Source organism: Calliopsis andreniformis, chromosome 2 (genome assembly GCF_051401765.1).
Source record: "Calliopsis andreniformis isolate RMS-2024a chromosome 2, iyCalAndr_principal, whole genome shotgun sequence".
Taxonomy (NCBI): Eukaryota; Metazoa; Arthropoda; class Insecta; order Hymenoptera; family Andrenidae; genus Calliopsis; species Calliopsis andreniformis.
Genome location: NC_135063.1, coordinates 4,665,111 through 4,686,623, shown reverse-complemented (window position 1 = coordinate 4,686,623; position 21,513 = coordinate 4,665,111). Strand labels below are relative to the sequence as shown.

The 21,513-nt window shown below is 41.1% G+C and overlaps 1 long non-coding RNA gene across 5 annotated transcripts in view; it reads right to left on the bottom strand.

The window, feature by feature from the left end:
* Positions 1 to 3,797: 3,797 nt before the first annotated feature.
* The window catches only part of LOC143188096 (uncharacterized), a 49,955-nt gene continuing 32,239 nt past the window's right edge, over positions 3,798 to 21,513 (bottom strand). Inside the window, exons 1-3 of one of the 5 annotated variants that reach the window (XR_013003479.1) lie at positions 18,960 to 18,980; positions 18,794 to 18,872; positions 3,798 to 4,606 (exon numbers count right to left, since the gene is read on the bottom strand). This is a non-coding gene — a long non-coding RNA (uncharacterized LOC143188096). Of the gene's footprint in view, positions 4,671 to 18,793; positions 19,155 to 21,513 lie in introns of those variants that run through there. The other 4 variants (XR_013003477.1, XR_013003480.1, XR_013003481.1 and 1 more) reach the window with 4 other exon arrangements.

Here is a 21,513-nt window from a genome sequence, read left to right as displayed (position 1 = left end):
GAGCTTCTTTGCGGCAGCTGTTCTTTTGAAGTACCAGCGAGCCAACAGTTTGGAAATTGCAGAAATCTTGATGATAGAATGATTAGTGCTGAGACGTATGATGAAGATTCCTTCTTCTTTTCTATGAACATCAGATGACACAGACTCAGTTCAGAAGTGACAGCGGAGAGATAGAATTCTCATTTTCTATAAATTCTCTATAAATGCATGTCATTACACATTTCTTCTCAGTTCTTTCACTTCTTCTCACGTCGAAAGAACTAAGAAACAGCAGAGCTTCGATTCACAAAAAGACTCAATCTAAAGTACTCAAAAACATCGCTTCACAAAACGTTTCTTCAGTCTTCGACAAAGTCCCAAGCGTGGTTCGTGTCGAACCCACGTAAACCAGAGACTGCACAGGGTGAGAGTGTATATCGCGTGAACGAGGCAAAGATCGAAGGTTCGCCGCTTAAAACAAGCTTCTTGGTCCTTGGTGGCTCCTTTTTCAAAAGCAGGCGTCCATCATCGAGGTGGGCGGGTGTACCTTTTGCAGGGACGAGCAACAAGTTGGACAACAGGTCCGCGATGTTTGTGTATCCGTACGTGCGCGCTGTCGCCTTACGCGTGTAGCTGATGACTCCCTCTGCTAAGTCTCCCCCCCCCTGCGCCTTTCGCCTCGAGTCCTCTCGCGTTTGCAAGCTCGTGGCCGAGAAGAATCACATCGAATCCAAGCTACAACTCTGCCCTCGCGCGGCTGCTCAACCTGCGAGCTTCCTTCACGTTCCTTCCTCGTCTCTCCTCTCGAACAGGTTCCTATCTTCTCTTCCTCTCTCCACGGCGATTTTCAGCCTCGCTTCGCCATTTAGACCCGCGCAGCTCATCAGAGCGACCCGACGAAACTCGCGAGGCCGCTTCTCCGTTGTGGGGGACCAGCAGCAGCAAGCGAGGCTGACGCGGCACCACCGACGCGCACGAAGCGTAACCACGACGACGAGCACGACGCCACGATCGCAACAGCTCGCGACGGAGCGGACGAACTCGCTCGGCGTGTGCGGGTGCAGGAGCGAGCGGAGGCAGCGGCAGGCTCGTCCGCGCAGCACGGCCGGAAGGACGAGGCGTCTGCGAGGACGATGATCGAAGACGAAGATGTACCACCTGTGGGCGCAGAAGCAACAATTGTCCGCCGTGTATCGCGGTGGAGGGTAGCCCGACTACATGGCTCGTACCGGGTGTGGCTGGGGTGCAACTGCCAATGCAGCGTCGCCGAGCAGCGTCGCCCAGCGTCCTGGGGCGCCTGCGTCCTCTCCTCCTCGCTTGCAGCTCTCTCTCCTTTCCCTCCCCGGGACCCGTCCCGACTTGCCCCGCGTTGCCCTCCCCCTCTTCGAGGGAACCCTCTTCCACCCTCGACGTCGTTCTCTCTCTCTCTCTCTCTCTCTTTTTCCCTCATCCACCCTCCGCCACTCTGCCGCCCCTACGTTTCTCCGTTTCGCTTTTGCTCCGTTCCACCAGCAGACGCGCAGTTAGCTCGCCTCCCTCTCACCCTCGCGGTGGGCTCGGGCGAGCGAGCGAGAGGGTGGCGGTGAATCGGCAGGGGAAACCCCTCGCGACGTCGATGTGGCTCTTGCCCATCGATTTTGTACGAGTTCGGGGCCGGAGCAACACCTGTTACCGCGTCGGATGAAAAGGGGGAGAGCACGCGGGGGTGACAGAAAGAAACGGGGTTGTTGGAAAGGGGAGCAAGGGGAAGAGGGGGGCTGGCGAGAGCTATGAACGCTAGGAGAGCCGGGGGTGGATGGAGGATGGTTCGCGGGGGTGGTTGAGAGGCTTCTGGCGGAAGGGAGAGGGATGCAGGGGTGGTGGAAGCTCGAGGGAGAGAGACGAGGGTATCGTGGATGGGGAGGAGGGAGAGAGAGGGTGGCTGAGGGTAGAGAGACGATGACTGAGGCAGGATGAACGAAGTGGAGGTGAGAACGCGCGAGAGAAAGAGAAGGTGAAAGTGGACGAGGGCGAGCAGAGAGGAAAGGAGAAAGGAGACGTCGGCGGCGGGCAAATAGCGACGTCGAGGAAACGCCGACGCCAATCGATAGCGGCGACCCCGGCGTCGTGCCGCGTTCGCTGGCAGGGCTCTGCGATAGCGCATCGCTCACGCTGCCTCTGCTCTCATCCTCTGCACTCTTTCCCTCGCGGATCTTCCTTCTCATTTCCTCTCTCATCTCTTCTGCTTCTCTCGCGAGTCTCATTCTTTCCATCTCAGCCACTTCCCTTTCGCTTCTGTCGCAGGCCCTCCTCTTCTTCACCTCAGCCACACTTCCTCCCCCTCTTGTCGCAAATACTCTTCTCTTTTCCGTCCCAGCGGCTTCCTCTCTTGTGCCACTGTCACGATCTTCCTCCTCTTTCGCGTTAGCTCCTCTCTTCTGCCACCGTTACAAACTTTCCTTTCTGCCGTTTCAGCCACTTCCATTCTCCTGCTCCTGTTGCAAACCTGCCGTTCACTTCAGCAACCACCTCCGCTGCTTCTTCCTCTTTCCACCTCGACTACTTTCACTCTTCTGCTTTCATTATAAACCTTCATCCCCCCTCTCGCTGCTGCCTTCTGCTTTAGGGGATGTTTTTTCTTTTTTATCTCAGGCGATTTTCCCTATCTACCTCGCAGACCGAGCCTTCTCTTCTGGGGCTTCTTTTTCTTGCTCTCGAACTCACCCCTTCGTGAAGTATTTCTCCGCCGTTCATCTTGCAGGTGTGTCCTTTCTTTCTCTTGCAGAGAGGGGTGTTCTTGTTACACCTTGAATCGCGATCCCTCTTTTCCCCTTCGTGCCGATGGTCTATACGCGTATAATCCCGACGCTTATTCCCTGACGTCGTCTAACCACTCGTATCGTCTGCGTCCCTCGATTTCCTTTTTCCTTTGCTCTCTGCCCTGATCCTTTTAGCTCCCATCCCATCTCGTCTCTTCTTAAAGGATGCCCCGTTAGGGATCCAGTCTTTTTGGCCGTTGATTTAATGTCTAAAACCGCTCGAAATCCTCTGATGGTCTCGCCAAATATTTGCTTCCGAATTTCGCAACTGATTGTGGCCCGATAAAATTGCAACGTTTGTAACGCAGTGGCTGTGCACTAAGAAGCGTTCTGCATCTGAAATAGCGGCGTTGAGAAGCTCGTAGCAGGCGCTAAAGGGAGAGATATTTCTTCGTTGACTGGTATTGCGCCTTTAAATGCAGAATTAGTATGTTTGCAGGAACGTTTCCCGTTGGGGAAACGAGAAGCAAAGAGCTCTGTCGTAGTAATGGCGAAGGAGATTTAAAGTCTGGGCTTTAAAAGGTTAACGCGATTGGAACATTCGCGGTCTGATATACTTTTCCAGGCCAACCTTTCACCCTCTACGAGGTACGAATCGATCTATTCCTTTTCCGCGATGCTTCTACATGAATCTTTTCGCTAACTACCACTAACAGTGGTACGCATGACCAAAGTACTCTGATTGGACATTAACAGTTAGAATTTTGAGCGATGAATCGATTTGCGTTTAAGCTTCGAGGATTATGGGCAGTCTAATTAACAAATTTTGTTCGAGTCGATTAAACATATATTACACAGGTTTTCATTTGCGTGGTGACCACGATTACTCAATCGATGGCTATGTTTTAGTTACAAAGTACCATTCTGTTTAGGAATTCGGGGGTGAAGAAACTATTCGGTGGAACCTAGGAAAAAATATTTTGCTAAACAGAATCAGAAATTTGAAAAAATTAAAATTCTCTGAATCTCTTCTACTGAAAATTATATTGTTAAAGGCAAATAGAGATAGAAAACACAGTATTGTCTCAGTAGAATAACCATGTTGTGCTTACGTTCTCTTGAAACAATTCTTTTATTTCACGGATTCCTCATCTCTGAGAAAATAGCTTCAAGTTTCCATCTATCATCTGATAACTAAACTCCAAACTAATTTCAAGTTGTAGTCTACATCAAAACAGTAAGATAATCTCAAAGAAACACGTGTACCATTGAACTTATATCAAAACAATATCATACTTCATACGTCAAGTTACTTGTAATCATAGTTCGCTTTTAAAACATAATTTTTGCTAAAAGAATTGACTCCTCTGGATCTTCACTTCAACTCAAGTACCGCTAACTACTTAACCAATTTCCCAATTTCTAAATACGATTGCTCTTTGCAACGTAAACACGGCAAGCAGCGAATCAATCATAGTCACCACAAATGTTTTTTATTGAATCCCTACAGATCTTACAGTAAATGAGGTAATAAAGAGCTTGTTTTGATCAGGTCACACCCACGCGGTATTAGGATACGTGGCACTAAAGTCGAGTTTTCTCTCTGCGGCTCGCCGAGGCTGATCGTGGGCCGGCCTCTTACGTTCGATCGCGTTAGATGGCCGGGTAATTGCGGGATACATTCTATTTTGCAATCTCCTCTCATGGTAACTCCCACTTGCCGTCCGTTCGCTCGTTCTCGCCCGGTTCTCCGGTAATTGCGCATATTCACCGGTTGCTCAGCAACCTCTGACGCTCGGCGTCGGGTCCGCCGCTATCCCGGGACAGGAATGACACCAGCTGCGCTCAGGCCGCAAGGGTACGTGGCCACTGTCCTCGGAGCCAGAGTTCTGAGGTTGAGAACAGAATTCAGACACAGTGTATATTGACACGGGAAATGGTATAGTAAATTACCTGCATGGAATTGTTAAGAATTAATCCTGGAACTGCTGAGGGAGTTAACATGCCTGGTACGCGTGTATAGTTGTTACTTACACCACCGTGCATATGTATTTAGACACTTCCATGTTATTGGAAATTGGGGAAATACCTATACTTTTGTGTTTATATTAATTGCTATCAAATGTTACTCTCATCGGTATCTATAAACCTTATATAATTGTTAGAGATGAGGTTTGTAGCTGAAAGTGTGGCATAGAATTTTATTTTGTGTATTTTATATATTGCAATAATGTGGATGTGTAGAAATATTTATGCACGGTACTGTATGTATAATGTGGGCGTGTTGGGAGTGTTAGGAAGAGAATTTATAAAATGTAAATAATATTATTAACCCTTTGCACTTGGTTGGTCCTTTTAAGGGGATGAAATATATGGGAAATTAGGATCTCCGAGTGCAAAGGGTTAAAATAGAAAGTATTATTTTATGGATTTATATACTTTATTCTGTGTTCAATCCTTTACGATATTGACTACTATTTTAGTTAAACTGCTTTATGGAGAGCGTCACGAAAAGCTCGCTACCTTAAGTTAATTTTGACGTGGAGCTTCTATCAACAACATAATATGCTGTTTTCTCGCTATAAGCCTGTATTTTCATCCACCGATATTTTTTAGCAATTCAGAGCAAATAATGATTGTTTATGTACGCTTCTAATGAGGTAATCGCGAGTTTATAACGAGGAGACGCCGTGCTCGAAGCAGACATTGTTCATTTCGTTTCTCCATCGGCCCCAACACCGGAAACGTGGACTCAGGGGTCGACGATACTAAAATTGCCGATCGATTAAGGCCTCCCGACTGATTCGCTGGCTTACGAGCTGATCGCTGGTAGAAGTGAAACCGTGGGTCTTCATAAATCAAAGGATTACCGCGGGATTACCAGGGGAATGAAATACGCGTGGTCGGCCAGAGTTCGCGAGCATCCGCGATTTCTGAGTTCCAGATTGTTTGTTGGATCGAGGGGACTTGTTCCGCCCCATCTCGTCGACGACACGTCCAACTGACAGTGATCTCGTGAAACTGCTTACGTAAGTAGAGAAACGACCAATAATTTCCCAGCGTCTTAGAAGCACGACGCAATATGTAGTCGAGTCACCGTGGAGATCGACTTCTTGGAAATCGACGCACGTTCGCGAGCGCCTTTACGCGACCACCGAGTTTCTTCTACGTGATTTAATCTGCATACTAAAAACGTCGGCCTGATGGGGGAGACGATGCGTACGAATAACCCGTATTAGATCCCGAGCGAGGCGATAGCGAGTTACAGTCGCGAGGAAAATGATATTGCAAATGTTAAAGCAGGTGTCGTTACGTATATATGTATAACTCAATGAAGAAGTGAAGAGGTCGAAAAAGGCGAGGAAGCGAATGTCTGCTTTATTGTTGACTAATATCACTGACATGTATGACTTAACAGTCTGCATGTGTTTATGTGAAGTCCTATTTTTATAAATACAATTAGAAAAATGGATTCTAACTAGTGTTCCATCTTACAAATATTATAAAGTGTATTTTAGTTTTGATATTTTAGGTGCACAATAATCCAGTCTACTCATTAAAATTTGATAACTGGGACGACAATTTTTTAATTAATTTTTAGTTTTGTATTTATTTTTACTTGCAATGAAGGAATTAGTTTCGGAAGTTCCAATTAGCTGTACATGTGCCTTCCCCTTTTACTATATATTAAGTATTAAATATACGATATTTTAAAAGTGTTTAAAAAAAAAAGTATAAAAATCCCTTTGCACCTTCTATTGAACATGAAGTTCAGATAAATAATTTTCTACTCATAAACCATTGACCACACCTTACACCGAAATAACAGGAATGAAATGTGAAGTTAATATCCTGCATCTCGCAAGTAGAATGAGTCAGAACACGGTCAGACCCTATCGATACAAGTATTCATGAGAGTTTCATAATAACTCGCTATCTCTTCAGCAGAATGAGTCAGAGCATGGTCAGACACTATCGATACAAGCACGCATGAGATTTCCATAATAACTCGGTACCTCTCAAGTAGAATGAACCAGAGCATGACCAGACACTATCGATACAAACATTCGTGAGATTTCCATGACTCGCTGCCTCTCAAGTAGAATGAGTCAGACCATAGTCAGACGCTATTGATACAAGCATCCATAAGATTTTCGTAATAACTTGGTACCTCTCAAGTAGAATGAGCCAGAGCATGACCAGACACTATGGATACAAACATTCGTGAGATTTCCATGACTCGCTGCCTCTCAAGTAGAATGAGTTAGACTATTGTCAGACACGATTGATACAAGCATCCATGAAATTTTCATAATAACTCAGAGAAGGGCCATTGCCTAAGCACTCACAATAGATTTTCCTACTTCCTTCCCAGCACAGTACCTCCAATTTGTCAAAGTAAGCCGACGTCCAAGCGGAAGGTCTTCATCGATGGCCGTACATGTGCGCGTGTCATCCTCGTTAAGTAGCCTGACATTTCTATCTCCTCTGCAGAGGATGGCCGATGTTGCTGACACTGGTGTTGCCGCAGCAACACGTCCAACAGATAGGAGAGAGAAAGAGAGAGAGAGAGAGAGAGAGAAGGCGAGTCGCTCTCGTTCGAGGCTGTAAAATGCCTACGTTACCGTGTCGCTCGATGAGCGTCAATGCACGAGGGGATGATTCATCCCTGTGCCGTGGTGCAGGCCTGCTGAATCAGGAATGACTGAGCATACATTAAATACATCGGGCAAAGAAAAGTGCCTGTGCGAAGATACATGTGTCCCCGTGAACGAGCGCCGCGGATCCGAGTGATTAATTCGTTGGCTCGTTTCGTAATTAACCATACGAGGTGCTTTCGTTGTTCGTGCAACCGAGCTGCGAAACGTTCGCTGCTGGCTTGTGATTTTGAATTAGCCATGGCATGGAAGCCTTGAAAACAGGTATTAGGAGAGAGCGATGATTTTTCGATGCATTTTGAGATGGCTGCTCACGCAATTTTTGAGTTGATTAATTATTCTTGCGCGGCTGGATCGATGAGTCTCTGCTACACTACCAACATTCGCTTATATTACGGACGAATGTGTTTTTGGCATTGCATTCGAATCTCCATTAGCGTTTAGCATACCAAAGTAGGGTCGTCCAGGGACATCAATATTATTTCACCAGCAGGACTGAATTCAAGTTTCCAAATTTTGAAATTCTAAAATTTCCAGTTCTTCAAATTTTCAATTATTCAATCTTTAATAATTCACAAATTTTCAGTCTTTTTATATATTTGTTTCAAGTTTTTTAATTTCAATTTTTCTAAATTTGTATTAAAATTCGTATTAAAATATGTAGAACATCGTCTGAAACATAAACTGTGATTTACTATTAGCTTGATGAAAATAAAGAAATTATTTAGTTATCAAAAGGGTGCTCTAAGTTTGAATTTCGTGGTATTTCGCATAATCGAGGCCTGCTGTACTGCATTTTCATGTTTATAGAGGCTATTAGGCAGAATCAATGGTGACCAAGTTCTTAAAGGAAATTCAGCTATACATACATAGAGTGTTCAACAACAGGTGTCAGAAAACAAGGGATGAGTATACGTGCTAAAAAAGGGCGAAAATAAAAAATAACGGAACAACGATAAAAATTTCTTTTCATAGTTATTAATTGTTGCAAAAACATAAATAACGTAAAGCTCTCATGAATGTGTCTGACTTGAGACTTAATCTACTTTCACTTAGCCAGACCAGGCTCAGAGATATCAATAGAATCAGTCAGTTAGATATATCTTTAATAATTTATTAATTACTTAGAATGCAATTTCGTCAAATTTTATTTTCACATGTTAACATGTAGAATTACTCTTTAAAATTTCTGATGCTTGTCATCGAATACTCTATATACGAAATCCATTTTTTAGAACTTATCTTTAGACAGTATAATTCTAGTCCAATTATATTTCTTTTCCTTCTACCTGTATTTTTCAAATCTTTCCTTTCTTTCTTTTTGTCAGTGTTCGCGTTTCATCCATTCGTGGGTTAGTTTCTCAAAGTTTCTCAATCCTTTAATTTAGTCGTCGATCATTCCAAAGTTTCCTTTCAAATCCGTCTCTCCCGTCATTACACGTAGATCTACAGCAATTAATGGAGAGCGAGAGGGAGAGTTGTTCCGGTTTGCGGAGAGCTTACGTTACCATGGTGTTCGAGTAGCGACGTGTGTAGGGGGATAATTTATTCAGGAACTACGGCTTGAATATCGCCTCAAAGACACTGAGAACATTACTCTGTTACCTCCATGGTTCTGTCACGTTTTACGACGCTCTGTACGTTCTCGTACGTTTACGTAGAGACAAATCGCGCGGTAAAATGAAGAGCAACGCCAGTTTGCCAGTTGTTTTTACTACGTAAACTGGAAATCTTGCACCGTCGTGTTTGCGTTCTTTCTTTAACGCGTCGTAGATGGCACTGGAGCCAAAGGTTAAGTACTTTTTTATGTTGTAAACACTACTCGTGTAATGCATATTATGAATTGTCGAGCAATAAATTATATAATTAGTAAACATTCTCTGATATTAAGAAATACGTAGTGCCACGTTCTCGTTGATTCTCAAGCGACTGTTATCTGACAAACTATTGCTTCCTGCAGTGTATTAGATCAACTATCAGGAACGCTGATCGTGAACTGATACGGTGATATACTGATACTGTGTACACGTTTATCACGGTCACGTGAGTTAAGTTCACCCTGATTACTCCTGATTATCGCTTGAAGGAGATAACACGGTTGATACATCGAATCACTGTATATTCTCCCTCTAATTATTAATTCCTATGCAATTACAATATTAAATATAACAATTTTTCCCTCAAAACAGTAACAACCTGTTCTCTCCTTTTAATAAAGATATTCTTGAAGATCTAAAACAAGAACAGCAAAAGTGGTGACCCAGGATCACATTAGAATTTTAAACCGCTACTTTAAACGCCTTTTTATACCTCCACAGTTTTCGAGATACCATCTTAATAGCTTTTAAACTTCAGGTGGAAATTGTAGCCCCTGAATTACTGCGATTACGAGAAAAAAATTATGAATCATTTCAAATTACGAACTTTAAATCCTTTTTAACGGGTAGTTCCATTTGATCCTCGTTTTTCTGTCGCAAAAGAATTTCAAGGGACGAAGACATTTCTGTTCACCCTTCTGCTCGAAATGTCACTACGAACTTATCATCGTCCCTCGCGTTTCTTGGCAACATCCAGCTCGAGTTATCGCCGCTGCATCCGTAATCCAGCAAGTGTCTTCCGAAGGAAAATCCTGGAAGCACGGATCGGGGGCAGCACGAAGTACGCCGAGGGTATATCCAGGAGATCTAATCGAGGGTGAAGGGTTCTCGTGGCTGGTGCTCGTGCTGCACCCTGCCGCAGTTGCACAGTGAATCATCCTCGCGATACAATCGAGCTCTTCCTCGCGCATCCACCTGCGCGGTTTGCGGCCGTCGATGAGCGTCCAATCCATTTGTATCCCCTTGTATCAAGATGCAATCCGACGACTGGCGAAATCACTGTGCAATTTGTTGGAGTGTCGGTCGTTGATGCGATTATCACAAGAACTGTTTCACATCGCGCAGGATTCTTCTATAAAAATGCTTTAGAGATCCTCTGTTTTCAGTCTTTCTGGTTTCTCTTCCTTGGTTTCAGTTTAGAAAGGATATGATTTTGATATCTCCTGGATTTCCTTCGCTTAAAGCGTAGTCACTGTTAATTTAAATCACCCGTTTAACGGGGCTGGAACAATGCGAGCATTTAAGCTGAGATAATTTTCGATCGTTTAACCTCGAGAAAATTGGATTAGAGAACGGAGCGATAATACGAAAGAATGGCGTCTATGAATTTCCTCTCTTAATGAACGTAATACTATTTTATTTCTACAGGGAAACGTAGACTGTTTCTGTGGAGCACTACGACGTTTTGATTCGAAACAAGGTTTAATGTGAGACGTGAAATTTTATTCGAGCTAGATGAATGTGGGATATTTCTCGAGAAGTTATTGCTGTGACTATACTAATGATAGTGGTGGTTGCAGAGAAATGAGGTATGATAGGGTGCAAGTATCGAGGTAGTCAATCAGTTGTCTTTGAAAATCTTTCTTCTATGTACTATTAATATTTAATTTGTTTTAATTTTGGTTTTTAAGTAATTACTGATCAACAGATGATGTTTGTTTGCAGTTAATAGACTCTCAGTTAGTTGTTTGTGCTTGGATATTTATAAAACAGGGACAACCTTGTCTATTGCAGTTTGTTAATCTATTAATTGGATTATTCTCTGACTAGAATCTTCTCGAGTTTGACCTTTCAAAGTAGAAGCCTACAAGCAGTGTGAACGTAGGTCTCCCAGTTATCGGCCGAAGCCCGCACATGCCACGGAGCCAAGAGCCTTCAATATTATTCCACTCTCATATAACCGTCGCGTCGTTGTTTGGCAAAGAAGCAACAATCATGTTTTTATTTGCGAAATATTCATGTTTGAAATTGTGAGGCTCAGTTTTGCATCATAGTCTTCCTTTTCATTATACTCTTGTTCTTAAGAGAAAAGTTCTTTTAATCAAATTCTTTGTAGACTTCAATTGAGGTATAAATTTAAATTTTAAGCTTATTTCTACACAAGGTAAGATCTTCAATCTACGCAATTATTTATACTCAAGTTCTTATCCTCCTCTGAGTACTATAACATTTACGTGAACCAATTTATACTAAAATTACTGTCCATAAAATTACCAATATGGTTCAATTACTTTTGTCGGAGTGTATATGTAATTTCGCCAGAAACGTTTTTTGTATAATAGTTACTTGGGAGTTATGCTAATTTTATAAAGGAAGATTGGCAACTCAGAAATTTCAAAAATTCTGGAACTCGAAAATGAAGTAAGACCTTACATAGGTATTTCTCATTTGTAAGATATTGTTCTCTGGTAAAAAGGTCTTGATCTGTAATCAACGTGGAAACTTGAAATTATGTAGATTAATTCATGCAATTGCGTGAGTTGTGCAAACCAGTCTAATAAAATAAAATTTCAAGAAATATACATGTATATGTACATGTAGAAAAAATATGCATTAAATAAATAAATATGTAAGAAATAAATCAATATTTGAAATTTAAGAGAGGGTGATCGTGATAGTTCTGAATAATGACTTGAGAATAGGCGTTCTTGCAAAATGTTTCATATATACGTGTAATAAATATTATTAAATAAATTTTTAAGTATGGAATATATGTTCGATCTTGAAATATAATAGAAAATACTTACTTTATGATGCAAAATACAAATAGAATGAAAAATCTAACAAAAACATAGTCATATGCGTATAACGGTAATTAATTGTTTTTAACAAATACGCCAACAAAAGAATTTTTTTCTTTTATATTGTGTTAGATCGTTCAAAATGAAAACTTTTTGGTACATAATAATCATTCCTATCACTTACCATTATGTAAAAAACAAAAGAATTTGTTTACAAGTGGGTTGTAGAGCATAAAAGAAACTGAATATTTTATCCCGTTAAAGCTTTGTCCTATCTTTTACCATTACAAAGGTATACTGAAAAGATTAAAAAATTCTAACACTTTGGGGTTATCTCATAACCCTTATATAAATTTAATAAATTTATATAATTTAATAAAATTTCACCCCCTTAAAGTGAAAATTAGTATCAACGAAAAATAGTTTCACGTTGCTGGGGATTTACACTACTCGTGTACCGAGTTCTAGAATTTTTGAAATTTTTGAGTTGCCAAGCTTCCCTTGTTAGAAAATGATCTTACCCTTTCCTAAGCTGGACCCTTCTTCCAGGGTAAACCGTCCCCCATAAAGTAACATAAATACTTCCGAGCTTCTATCGAAAGGGTTGCCCCTGCAGCTTCGTGTAGGTGAGCCCGTAGCGTGGTAGCGTATTTATAAAGAATGGATCGGAAAATTGTACGAGGCGATATAACATGGAGCAACGAAATGGAAAGGTGTACCGCGGGGAAAAAGTACAGAGGCGCGGAAGAAATATACGCGACGCGGGACAATTTATTCCAGTCGCGTAGAGGCTCGCGAAACTTTAACTCTGCCGGATTCGACACCACGCAAACTCGAAAAACTTTCTCATTGTGTAACGGTTGGTAAATATACGTGGTGCTCTACGAGGTTAAATTTTGCTATTATGCTATATCCTAGGTAAATAAAAAAGAATTCTTATTATAGTATTATAGTTTACAATCTTGAGAGGGGTAGTCTGAGAGTACCTTCATACCTCAAATTTATCTTCTTATAAGGCTCCCCTTTGTTTATATTACCTTCAACTACATATGTATAGCATTTACATGTCTAAGAATTTTTCTAAATAATTTTTTCATAATTGTGGAATGTGTATGTATACAGGATGTTTGGCAACAGGTGTCAGCAATTTAAAGAGGTAATTCTGCATATCAAAAATAGGACGAAGATTAAGAATAATAAAATTGCGTTTAAGACTCTGTTTCAATGTCATTCATTATTAAGAAAATGCTTAAAACACGCGTGAAATGTGTCTGACATGGGACTTGTTCTACTGCTAGCGTGCATTAGTCAGGCCAAATGCAGCGAAATCAGTAGAATAAATTCCTTATCAGGACAGACAGAGCGAAATCAGTAGAATAAATTTCGTGTCAGGTCAGACAGAGCGAAATCAGTAGAATAAGCCAGATACATATCATGGGAATTCTAAACGTATTGTTAACAATAACTCTAAACTCTAAAACTTGATTTTTGTCTTATTTGATCGTGCAGAATTGGTCTTTAAAATTTCTGAAACTTGTAGTCGAATACTTTGCGTACAACTTAACTTAGACAACACTAATTTTTTAATAATGCAATCTTCATTTTTCTCTGCATAGTATTTTCGCAAACGTAAATGCTTTATCCTTGAAGAGCTAAAATACTACTCTGAAACGCACAATCCCCTTGCCAACCACAAAAATTCCAATTCTCCGGAAGTGTCCCCCTCAAGCCCCATTAAAAAAACCGACAATCTTCTGGAAGGTCGCGTCGAAGGTACGGTCGATTAAAAAGAAAAATCGATGTCGCCTCTCCAGACCGTACTCGATTTAATAAAATCCCTCGGCGGGATGCATTCGATTAAAGCGATAAAAAAGGAAAGAAAAGAAGGGAAACGAGGTGGACAAAAAGGGAGGCGGAGAAAGTTCTCTCCGCGGGGGTGACACGCTAAGCTTACTTAGGACCACTCGACCGCCCTTAGCTACGTCCCTGCTTCAATTGCGCGACTCGCTCTCCTTCGCATCTCCACGAGTGGCGCGGGGAGAGATCTCGAGGGGTGGCTAGCGGTGGCACGGGAATCAGTTTCGAAAGAGGCCGACGGGGGTGAGTTTGTGCGGGGAATGGAAAGCAGTGGAATGCGGCACACTCGCTTATCTGGAGCACCAGCAACGGGCTTTTCCAGCTTCGTAGCTGCTGCTCCTGCGACCCACGGGCGGCCAGGGGCGGAGCAGGGGACGAGGGGGTCGGACATATTCGACGAATGTCGCGCACGGTGAAAATATCGTCGCGACATCGGAATTTACTGCTTCAGCCTGGAATTTCATGTACTCCTCCCTCCTCTGTTTCTTTATTTTTCAACCCCTTTCTGTGCTCCTCGCAGACAATCGATTCCCGTTTGACGAATTATGGCCGTTTAATCTCGAGTAAGGTCCTCTGTCTCGCTGCGCCTTTTCAAGCCTGGCAACCTTGCGTGTTTAGGATACAGAGAATTATATCGATTTATCTTGAAGAAGACCGATGTATTCTTGGGAAGTTACTACCATCGAGAAGGGTGAGCTTAGAGGCGTGAAGAGGACGTGTTTAGATACGAATAAGAGCGACACGGAGGAAGGAATTCGATTGCTCTAAAATCCTAGATAATTAAAAATATTCAAGCTTTCAAATTTTCGTGCATAAATTCATTTAATCTAATATTTAAATATTGAAATTGTACGTTGTACCACGCGGTTTTCATAAAACATTTTTTCCAGAGCAATTAAAAGTTATTACATTTCGCCCTTGACGTTACCAGCGAATAGCAGTCTCTAAACCAAATTTTATTACTTCCATCATAATTGTTAGAATATATTCCACGTACGTACAACATACTTCCAAATAACATTGAATCAATTAACCGTGTTATTGAAGAGGTACCTGTATCTCTACACTCTCCAGCATCCCCCATTAAAAACCGTATCTAAAATGAAGATGCAAATATTATTTCCATTATCGCTGTTGCATATAGCGAAACTTTTGAAAGGTTGTTTAAACGCAATTACCGCTCGGTAAGCAGCGCGACTTGCAGCTTTCTTTTTCTCACTTCGTAGGAGCAGCCCTCGACGCGTATTTTCCATGCAATATCATGCTGCGGGCAGTTTGCCCGCTTCTCTGAAGAGCGTTCTCCTCTCCAGAAACAAGAAACGAGTACCGTGTTTCCCGGTTTCATCGGGAATTTAATTTAATGACCGTTCGCCAAACAGAGCAAGTTAATTAGGGAGAATCTAACGAGGATCGTTTCGCGCGTGTTCTTCTATCCGCGAGATGAAATTCACCCTCGCGAAATGTTTATTAGAGGAAAACAGTGTAATAAACGTTCCCCTGTGTTTCAGAGAGAGAGAGAGGTGGGAGTGTATTTTCGAGTCGTTGAGTTTTTTCATTAATATGGACTCTCTCCACGAACGAAATACATATTTTTCATGACACGTGCGATTCTATTAAATGAAATGCAGCGCTGAAGAGATGGATTCTGTGAATACATACTTTTCATGATATATACAATTCCATTGAATGTAATGTAATGTAATCTAGCGATGGGAAAATGGATTCTTTAAAACATATCGATACACGTATTTGATCGCGCGCTGTTCCGTTTTAATTATTCCTTTTCATCTTTTAATTTACGACACGTCAGCAAACACGACGATCTCTCGCGCAAACATTGGAGCTATGCAGGGGAGCTATGCACGATGCCAAAGTCGAGGTATCGCGAAGAATGCAAATTTTTCTCGGCTTTTTGCGGGGAGAAGCTTTAACGAGGTCGGCCCTGATGAGCGTGGTCGTTTGCCTTAATCCTGCAGTTGAATCTGATTACCGTTACACGAGAGCGCGACGTTGAAAAATTAAAAGAACAACGAAGGCCAGGATCCTCTGTACCCACGCGCAATTAAATGAAAAGGAAGACGGGGCCCGCAGAATTAGCCCGAAAATAGAGGATTAAGGGGGCAGTATTGCATAACAAAGGTGGCGTATTGTCTCGAAACTGGAACTCGAGGTTGAATACGTTTCGCGGCAGCAATTCGAGTAAACCGAAACATAAATATACCGTTTGAGCGCAGCTAATGTGTCCACGCTTAAACGGATCTACCCGTTAGATTTATCGCTTAAACCGATTTAAACGGATTGTGCACGCTCCCACGGAAGGACAATGCAAGAATAACGCGTTGGACGTTAATAAATCTACCGAGACACGGTCGTCGATTTAATCCCTCGCGCGACCTTATAATACCTTATTCTATGCGACTTCAGTGGCTATCTAATATCCTTCTCCAAAGTCGCTGCGTATCCCTTCAATTCTTATTATACTGATAGATTTATTGTCTTCGATTAATACCGAGTATTTCTATGACTTGAGTTTTACTATTGTTTTTCTTCCTTTACCACTGTATAGGAGAGTCAAAACTCCTGGTAGACGCAAAGTAGAACAAGAATACCATCACATCATCCAGCCCTCTTTTACACTTATTACATTTATTCTAATTTTAATTAAAGAGACATATCCTTGACGAAGTTAAATTTGCTAAAAATTTGATAGAATTTCAAGAGTCAGTACCTAAGCTTAAATTAGAGTATCCACTATAAATGGAATGTGATTACGAAGGAACGAAGCTCAGACGTTCATGCGATTCGTAGAAGGGGATGGTTCAACGTCGAGACAGGGCGAATGTTTTTTTAAATCCTCTGGAAGAAACGGCGCGAAGAATTTAATTAAGGCGCGCGCTCGGAAATTTTTCGAGATTCTCTTGGTTCGTATTCAGCCACTAGTTGCCGTTCCGTTCCTCTGTGCTCGCGGTGCCTGCGAAACGCGGCCACTGGTGAAATCAACTACCTGTGGATGCGACTTAAGTGACTCCGCGGCCGCGCGCAGCCGCCAATTATGCGCGATGAAGTTTCAATAACGCGAATTTCATTCCCCTCGTGTTCGCCATTACACGATTAATCGAACTGTCTTTTTTTGGTAGTTTTCCCTTCTCCTTTATCGGACAGGAATGAGACTGCTTCAGGATCGATCGGATGTTGCGTAATTAAACCACGAAATTTCGTGACAGTTTCCTTCGTGTTTTTTAATGTGGGTAATATTGGTGAATACATGAAGGTAAAATGATTGTATTTGGTATTTCTTGGAGAGATAATAAGAAATAAGATGGTATTTACGTTGCGTTTTAGAGTTGTTCATAAAAGGAGTAATGTTTTTGTCGAAAGTAGTAGCAGTTTGGTATCTCATATTAAGAAGGTGTGTTATTTTTTTCTTCTTTCTCTTATGTACTTTTTTATAGTTTTTTCACGAGGATTGAAGTAGACACTCGGAACTCGAAGAGGGAAGGGTTTAGTATCTCCTAGCTTTTTAACTTTTAACTTTAACCAAGGTGAGATCATACAGGGATTTTAATATTATTTCACAAAACAAGACAGTATTCTCCTGTTACCATTATCCTCTTTTTTCACGTTTCTACTTCCTAGTTTTTACTATCTTCTTCCTTACTTTCTTCTTAATCCCTTCCCTGTGAATTTCTTTTCTATCCATCCTTTCTTAGTTTCTAGTCCCTAATCCTTAGAGCCTTTCTGCATCCTAATTTCTTCCTGTTTGTTCTATTCATCCCTTTTCCTAGCTGTCTAATCAATATTTTATCTTCCTTGATTGTATTTTATATGTTTAAAAAATATTTCCTATTATCGGGCAGTTTAATTGAAATTCTCATGGAAAGAGAAGCTTGTTAGAAGGTTAAGCAATATTTTGCAAAGATAACGCGGCAAAAATGAATAGCGTGTCGTTGGCGATCTATACTGAGCGCACGACTACACGACGGGCCTAATTTTATCCCAACAGCGTACAATCTCTCCACGATGTCCTGCGGTGCAGCTGGAATCGGGACCTAAATCGGATCGGACCGTGTCTCGTAAATTATTCGATACACGCGTACGTCTCGGTCGATCTCACCCCTCTGCGACACGGCTCCAACCGAATGGAATAAAGCTCTGCACAGTTGGCTCCTTTACGATAGAATCTCATACAAAACTATTTTTGAATCTGTCTATCTCGCTATAACTGTAAGCACATTTCTCAAATCTACGCGTATAAAGGAAGACATTAGATGTATTCACTGTATCCATCTATGCGCACGAAGGAGTTCATTATCTATGTATAATATTATTTGGTACGTTTACAGTTTATGAAAGGAATACCAATTTACCTTTACATTCAGGAAATTGAAAGAAGCTCCACACAATTATTAGAAATATCAAATGGAAGAAAATGAATGGAACATATACTATCAATAAGACCTAGCCTTACCTAAGACCTTAAATCAGAAACTTAGTAGAGATTTAATTAAAAAATTGTGAGGAATCATTGTTTATATTGTTCTGGCCTACACGCAGCTCATAGGATTGTGAAAATATTATATGTGTACCTGAGATTCAATCTGAACTTTTTAGTTCTTTTTTAAAAGTACAGAGAAACAAATGAAATCACTCATTTCCTAATTTAGTACATATTTGAAGTATCTTATACCACTAAATCTCCATTATTCATAATCTAGCATAAATAAATTTCTATTATTCTAATAAAACGAAGAAAGCAGTAAGATGCTGTATGAAACTTAATATTTATACGAACTTGGAATAATCTGGCTCTCGGGTACACAAACGATCATTGCCCTCTTTTTCTAATTTTCTAATTTAATTCCTAATCTGTTTTTTCTCCCGTTAAAAAACTAAACTAATATATTTACCTACGAAATGAATATCTATAACATTATTCAACTCACCCGAGACTCTGTAGTAACACGTGCCTCGCAACTTCCGTGTCTTCCATCTTCATCGTTGTAGTCTGGTCGCGAGCGAAGCCTGAAAGGAAATTGGAAACGTTCAAAGGGGGGAACGATCATTTTTCTTCCAAGCAGCGTGGCCCAAGATCGCGGGTAAATAGCCTACGTGACCAAGAGTGGACCCCTTCCTTCGAGATATAATTCACGGCTCCTCGCAGCGACCCTGATACACGCGCCGCGATAAGCCTGAGCTGCGGATAATTAATAACGATTTTGCATAATCGTTATCCTTCCCATGGCGCGAATACGACAGCAATAATAATAATAAGTATCATAACGCGGCACGTTGTCGACCGTCCCACCGTCGTATTAACGTTTAATGTCCCTTCTCATTTGCCACGTTGTTATCGTGGACGAAGAACCTCCGGCTTGTAATAGCACAGTTTTATGGAGCACCGCATGCAACATTAATATACTCTTATAGTAGTTAACTGTTGGTATTGCAATGACTGCCAAGATCCCTGTGTCACGTCTGTGGAATATTTTCCGTTCATATTTCGCAGCTATGAAAGCGAGTTATGAGATGCATTTATACTTGAGAACAATTGAGTTTTTAGTTCTGTTTTCTCGAACGTAGAATCTGAGAATCGATATCATTTGCATTGATAGGGTAAAGGATCCAGTTTCTGATATTAAATTAATTTTCTTTAATTTAGAAAGAAATATGTAAAAACTGTATGATTTTTATTTATACGCGTAAAGAAAGTTTTAAATTTTATTTAAAAATATGTAATGATTAAATTGCTTCATATTTCTCTCAAAATTGTTGAAAAATTTATTTAGTATACGGAAACTGGGACAGGCAGGGAAACTGAGTCCTTTACCCTACATTATTTAAATATGTAGTATCTTATGAATAATATCCAAAGTTGAAACTTTGAAGTGCTTCCTCCATTTGCTGTTACCATTCGAATTCTGAAGCTCGTCTGATGCTAATTGGAAGTAGCATGTACTGCGTATAATGTGGTAAATGTAGCGAGTGTATTATTCACAGTTTGAGTGGAGTGTGGGATTCTAAATTTTGAATGCTTGTAGTGGATTCAAATGATTTTAATTGTACGCTTGAATTAAACACTAATACTAGAAAATGACGTACGATTCTGGCTTATGACGTCAATAAACGTCATTTTTTCTTAGCTAACAAATAATTGTTGTTTTTCTGAATTATATACATTCCCAAGAGCTTGTAATTTTGGTCTGCCATTAAAAATGGACGCACGTTTAACTTTAAGTATAATTCTAGTTTCCATACAGAGGCTGTAACATGTGAGAATTCTTATCAAAGAATAATTTTAGGAAATGGTGGAGATAGTGAACATTTGTATTAAGGAAGTACCTACTGTATTATATTAAAAGCTTTCCAGTTTCGTTTTGCAAGTGAAAGTGTCGACACTTGCCCCCTATCATCTTAGTTCTGACGAATTTTGGGAAAAGGGAACAGAATCGATCGGCGTTGCCGTTTCACATGGTACAAAGCTTCCATTTCAATCGCAAATCCCGACGTCTCTCTGCGACGAAAAAGGATCAAAGAGGAACGGAAAGGGAATGGAAAGCACGTGCTCTCTCTAGTAATTGACTCTCTCCCCGTCGGTGGCCCGATTTCTCGCGCTTCCCTCTTCTCTTCTCCGAAATTGTTTTCGCGAGAAACGGAACTCGCCAACGACGATCTCGAACCTCTCTCTTTTGTAATGCACTTTTGTTGAAAAACTGTTCCACGATCCTTTTACCTTTTCTCGTTTCCTACGTGGCAACGGCGTGAGCAAAATTTAGAAAGAGGTTGAACCTTCAATAACTTGCAAAAATAAATTTCGAAATATTGGAATAGAAATATTGGGAATATCAAAACTAAGGAGATTGGATTGGATGGCATACTTCGATTCCGATTTCTAAAAATATTGTTTCGATTGGAAGCTAGATAGGTCGATGGCGTATTCGGCGTGTTTTACTCGGAATCTTGTCAAATATTTAAAACGTATCAAAGGGGATGATTCTAAAGTCAATTGTATAGGCTGCGGGTAATTATTTGCAGAAAGGATCGTCCGAGAAGCAATTTCTTAAACAAAGAAATAAAACGTAGGAAATGGTGGGAGCATCGTTGCACGGTTCGTGTGACTTCAATCACGAGCCCTTTGACGGCGCACAATTTACTTGCATCGAGGAGAAAGATCAAAGGGCTTCTGTCGTACGTCGAAAGTACTCCTCGGTTATTTCCTTCCTTTCACCCTTCTTCCTTCTCCCCTTGAATTTTCTTTTTCTAGCTCATCCTCTGTCCACGTATAAAATCTTCAATGAGAATTCGTAAATGGAACATCTAACTTATGCATTTTATTATTCCATTACCTTTTGTCTTTACTGTTCTTACAAACTCTACTAACTTTTTATTTAAAAAAGTCGTTTGACAGAAAAATGTTGATGTGAAATGATTGAAAATTTGAAAAACGTTTAAAGAAAGAATGAGAACATTTAATAAACAGCTGTCCATATAGCGAAACCTCCCCTCGTTAAATTTCGGGACAAATTTTTCTGCTCCCCCCTGCTGTCTCCTTTATATTTTTATCTCTCCCCGTTCGAAGAATGAGCGTCGATAATCGGTCTCCCACTCGTTTTCCCTTTATTCCCTTCCGTTGTCCTTTCGTCTAGCCCCGAGTCCCCTGATTGCT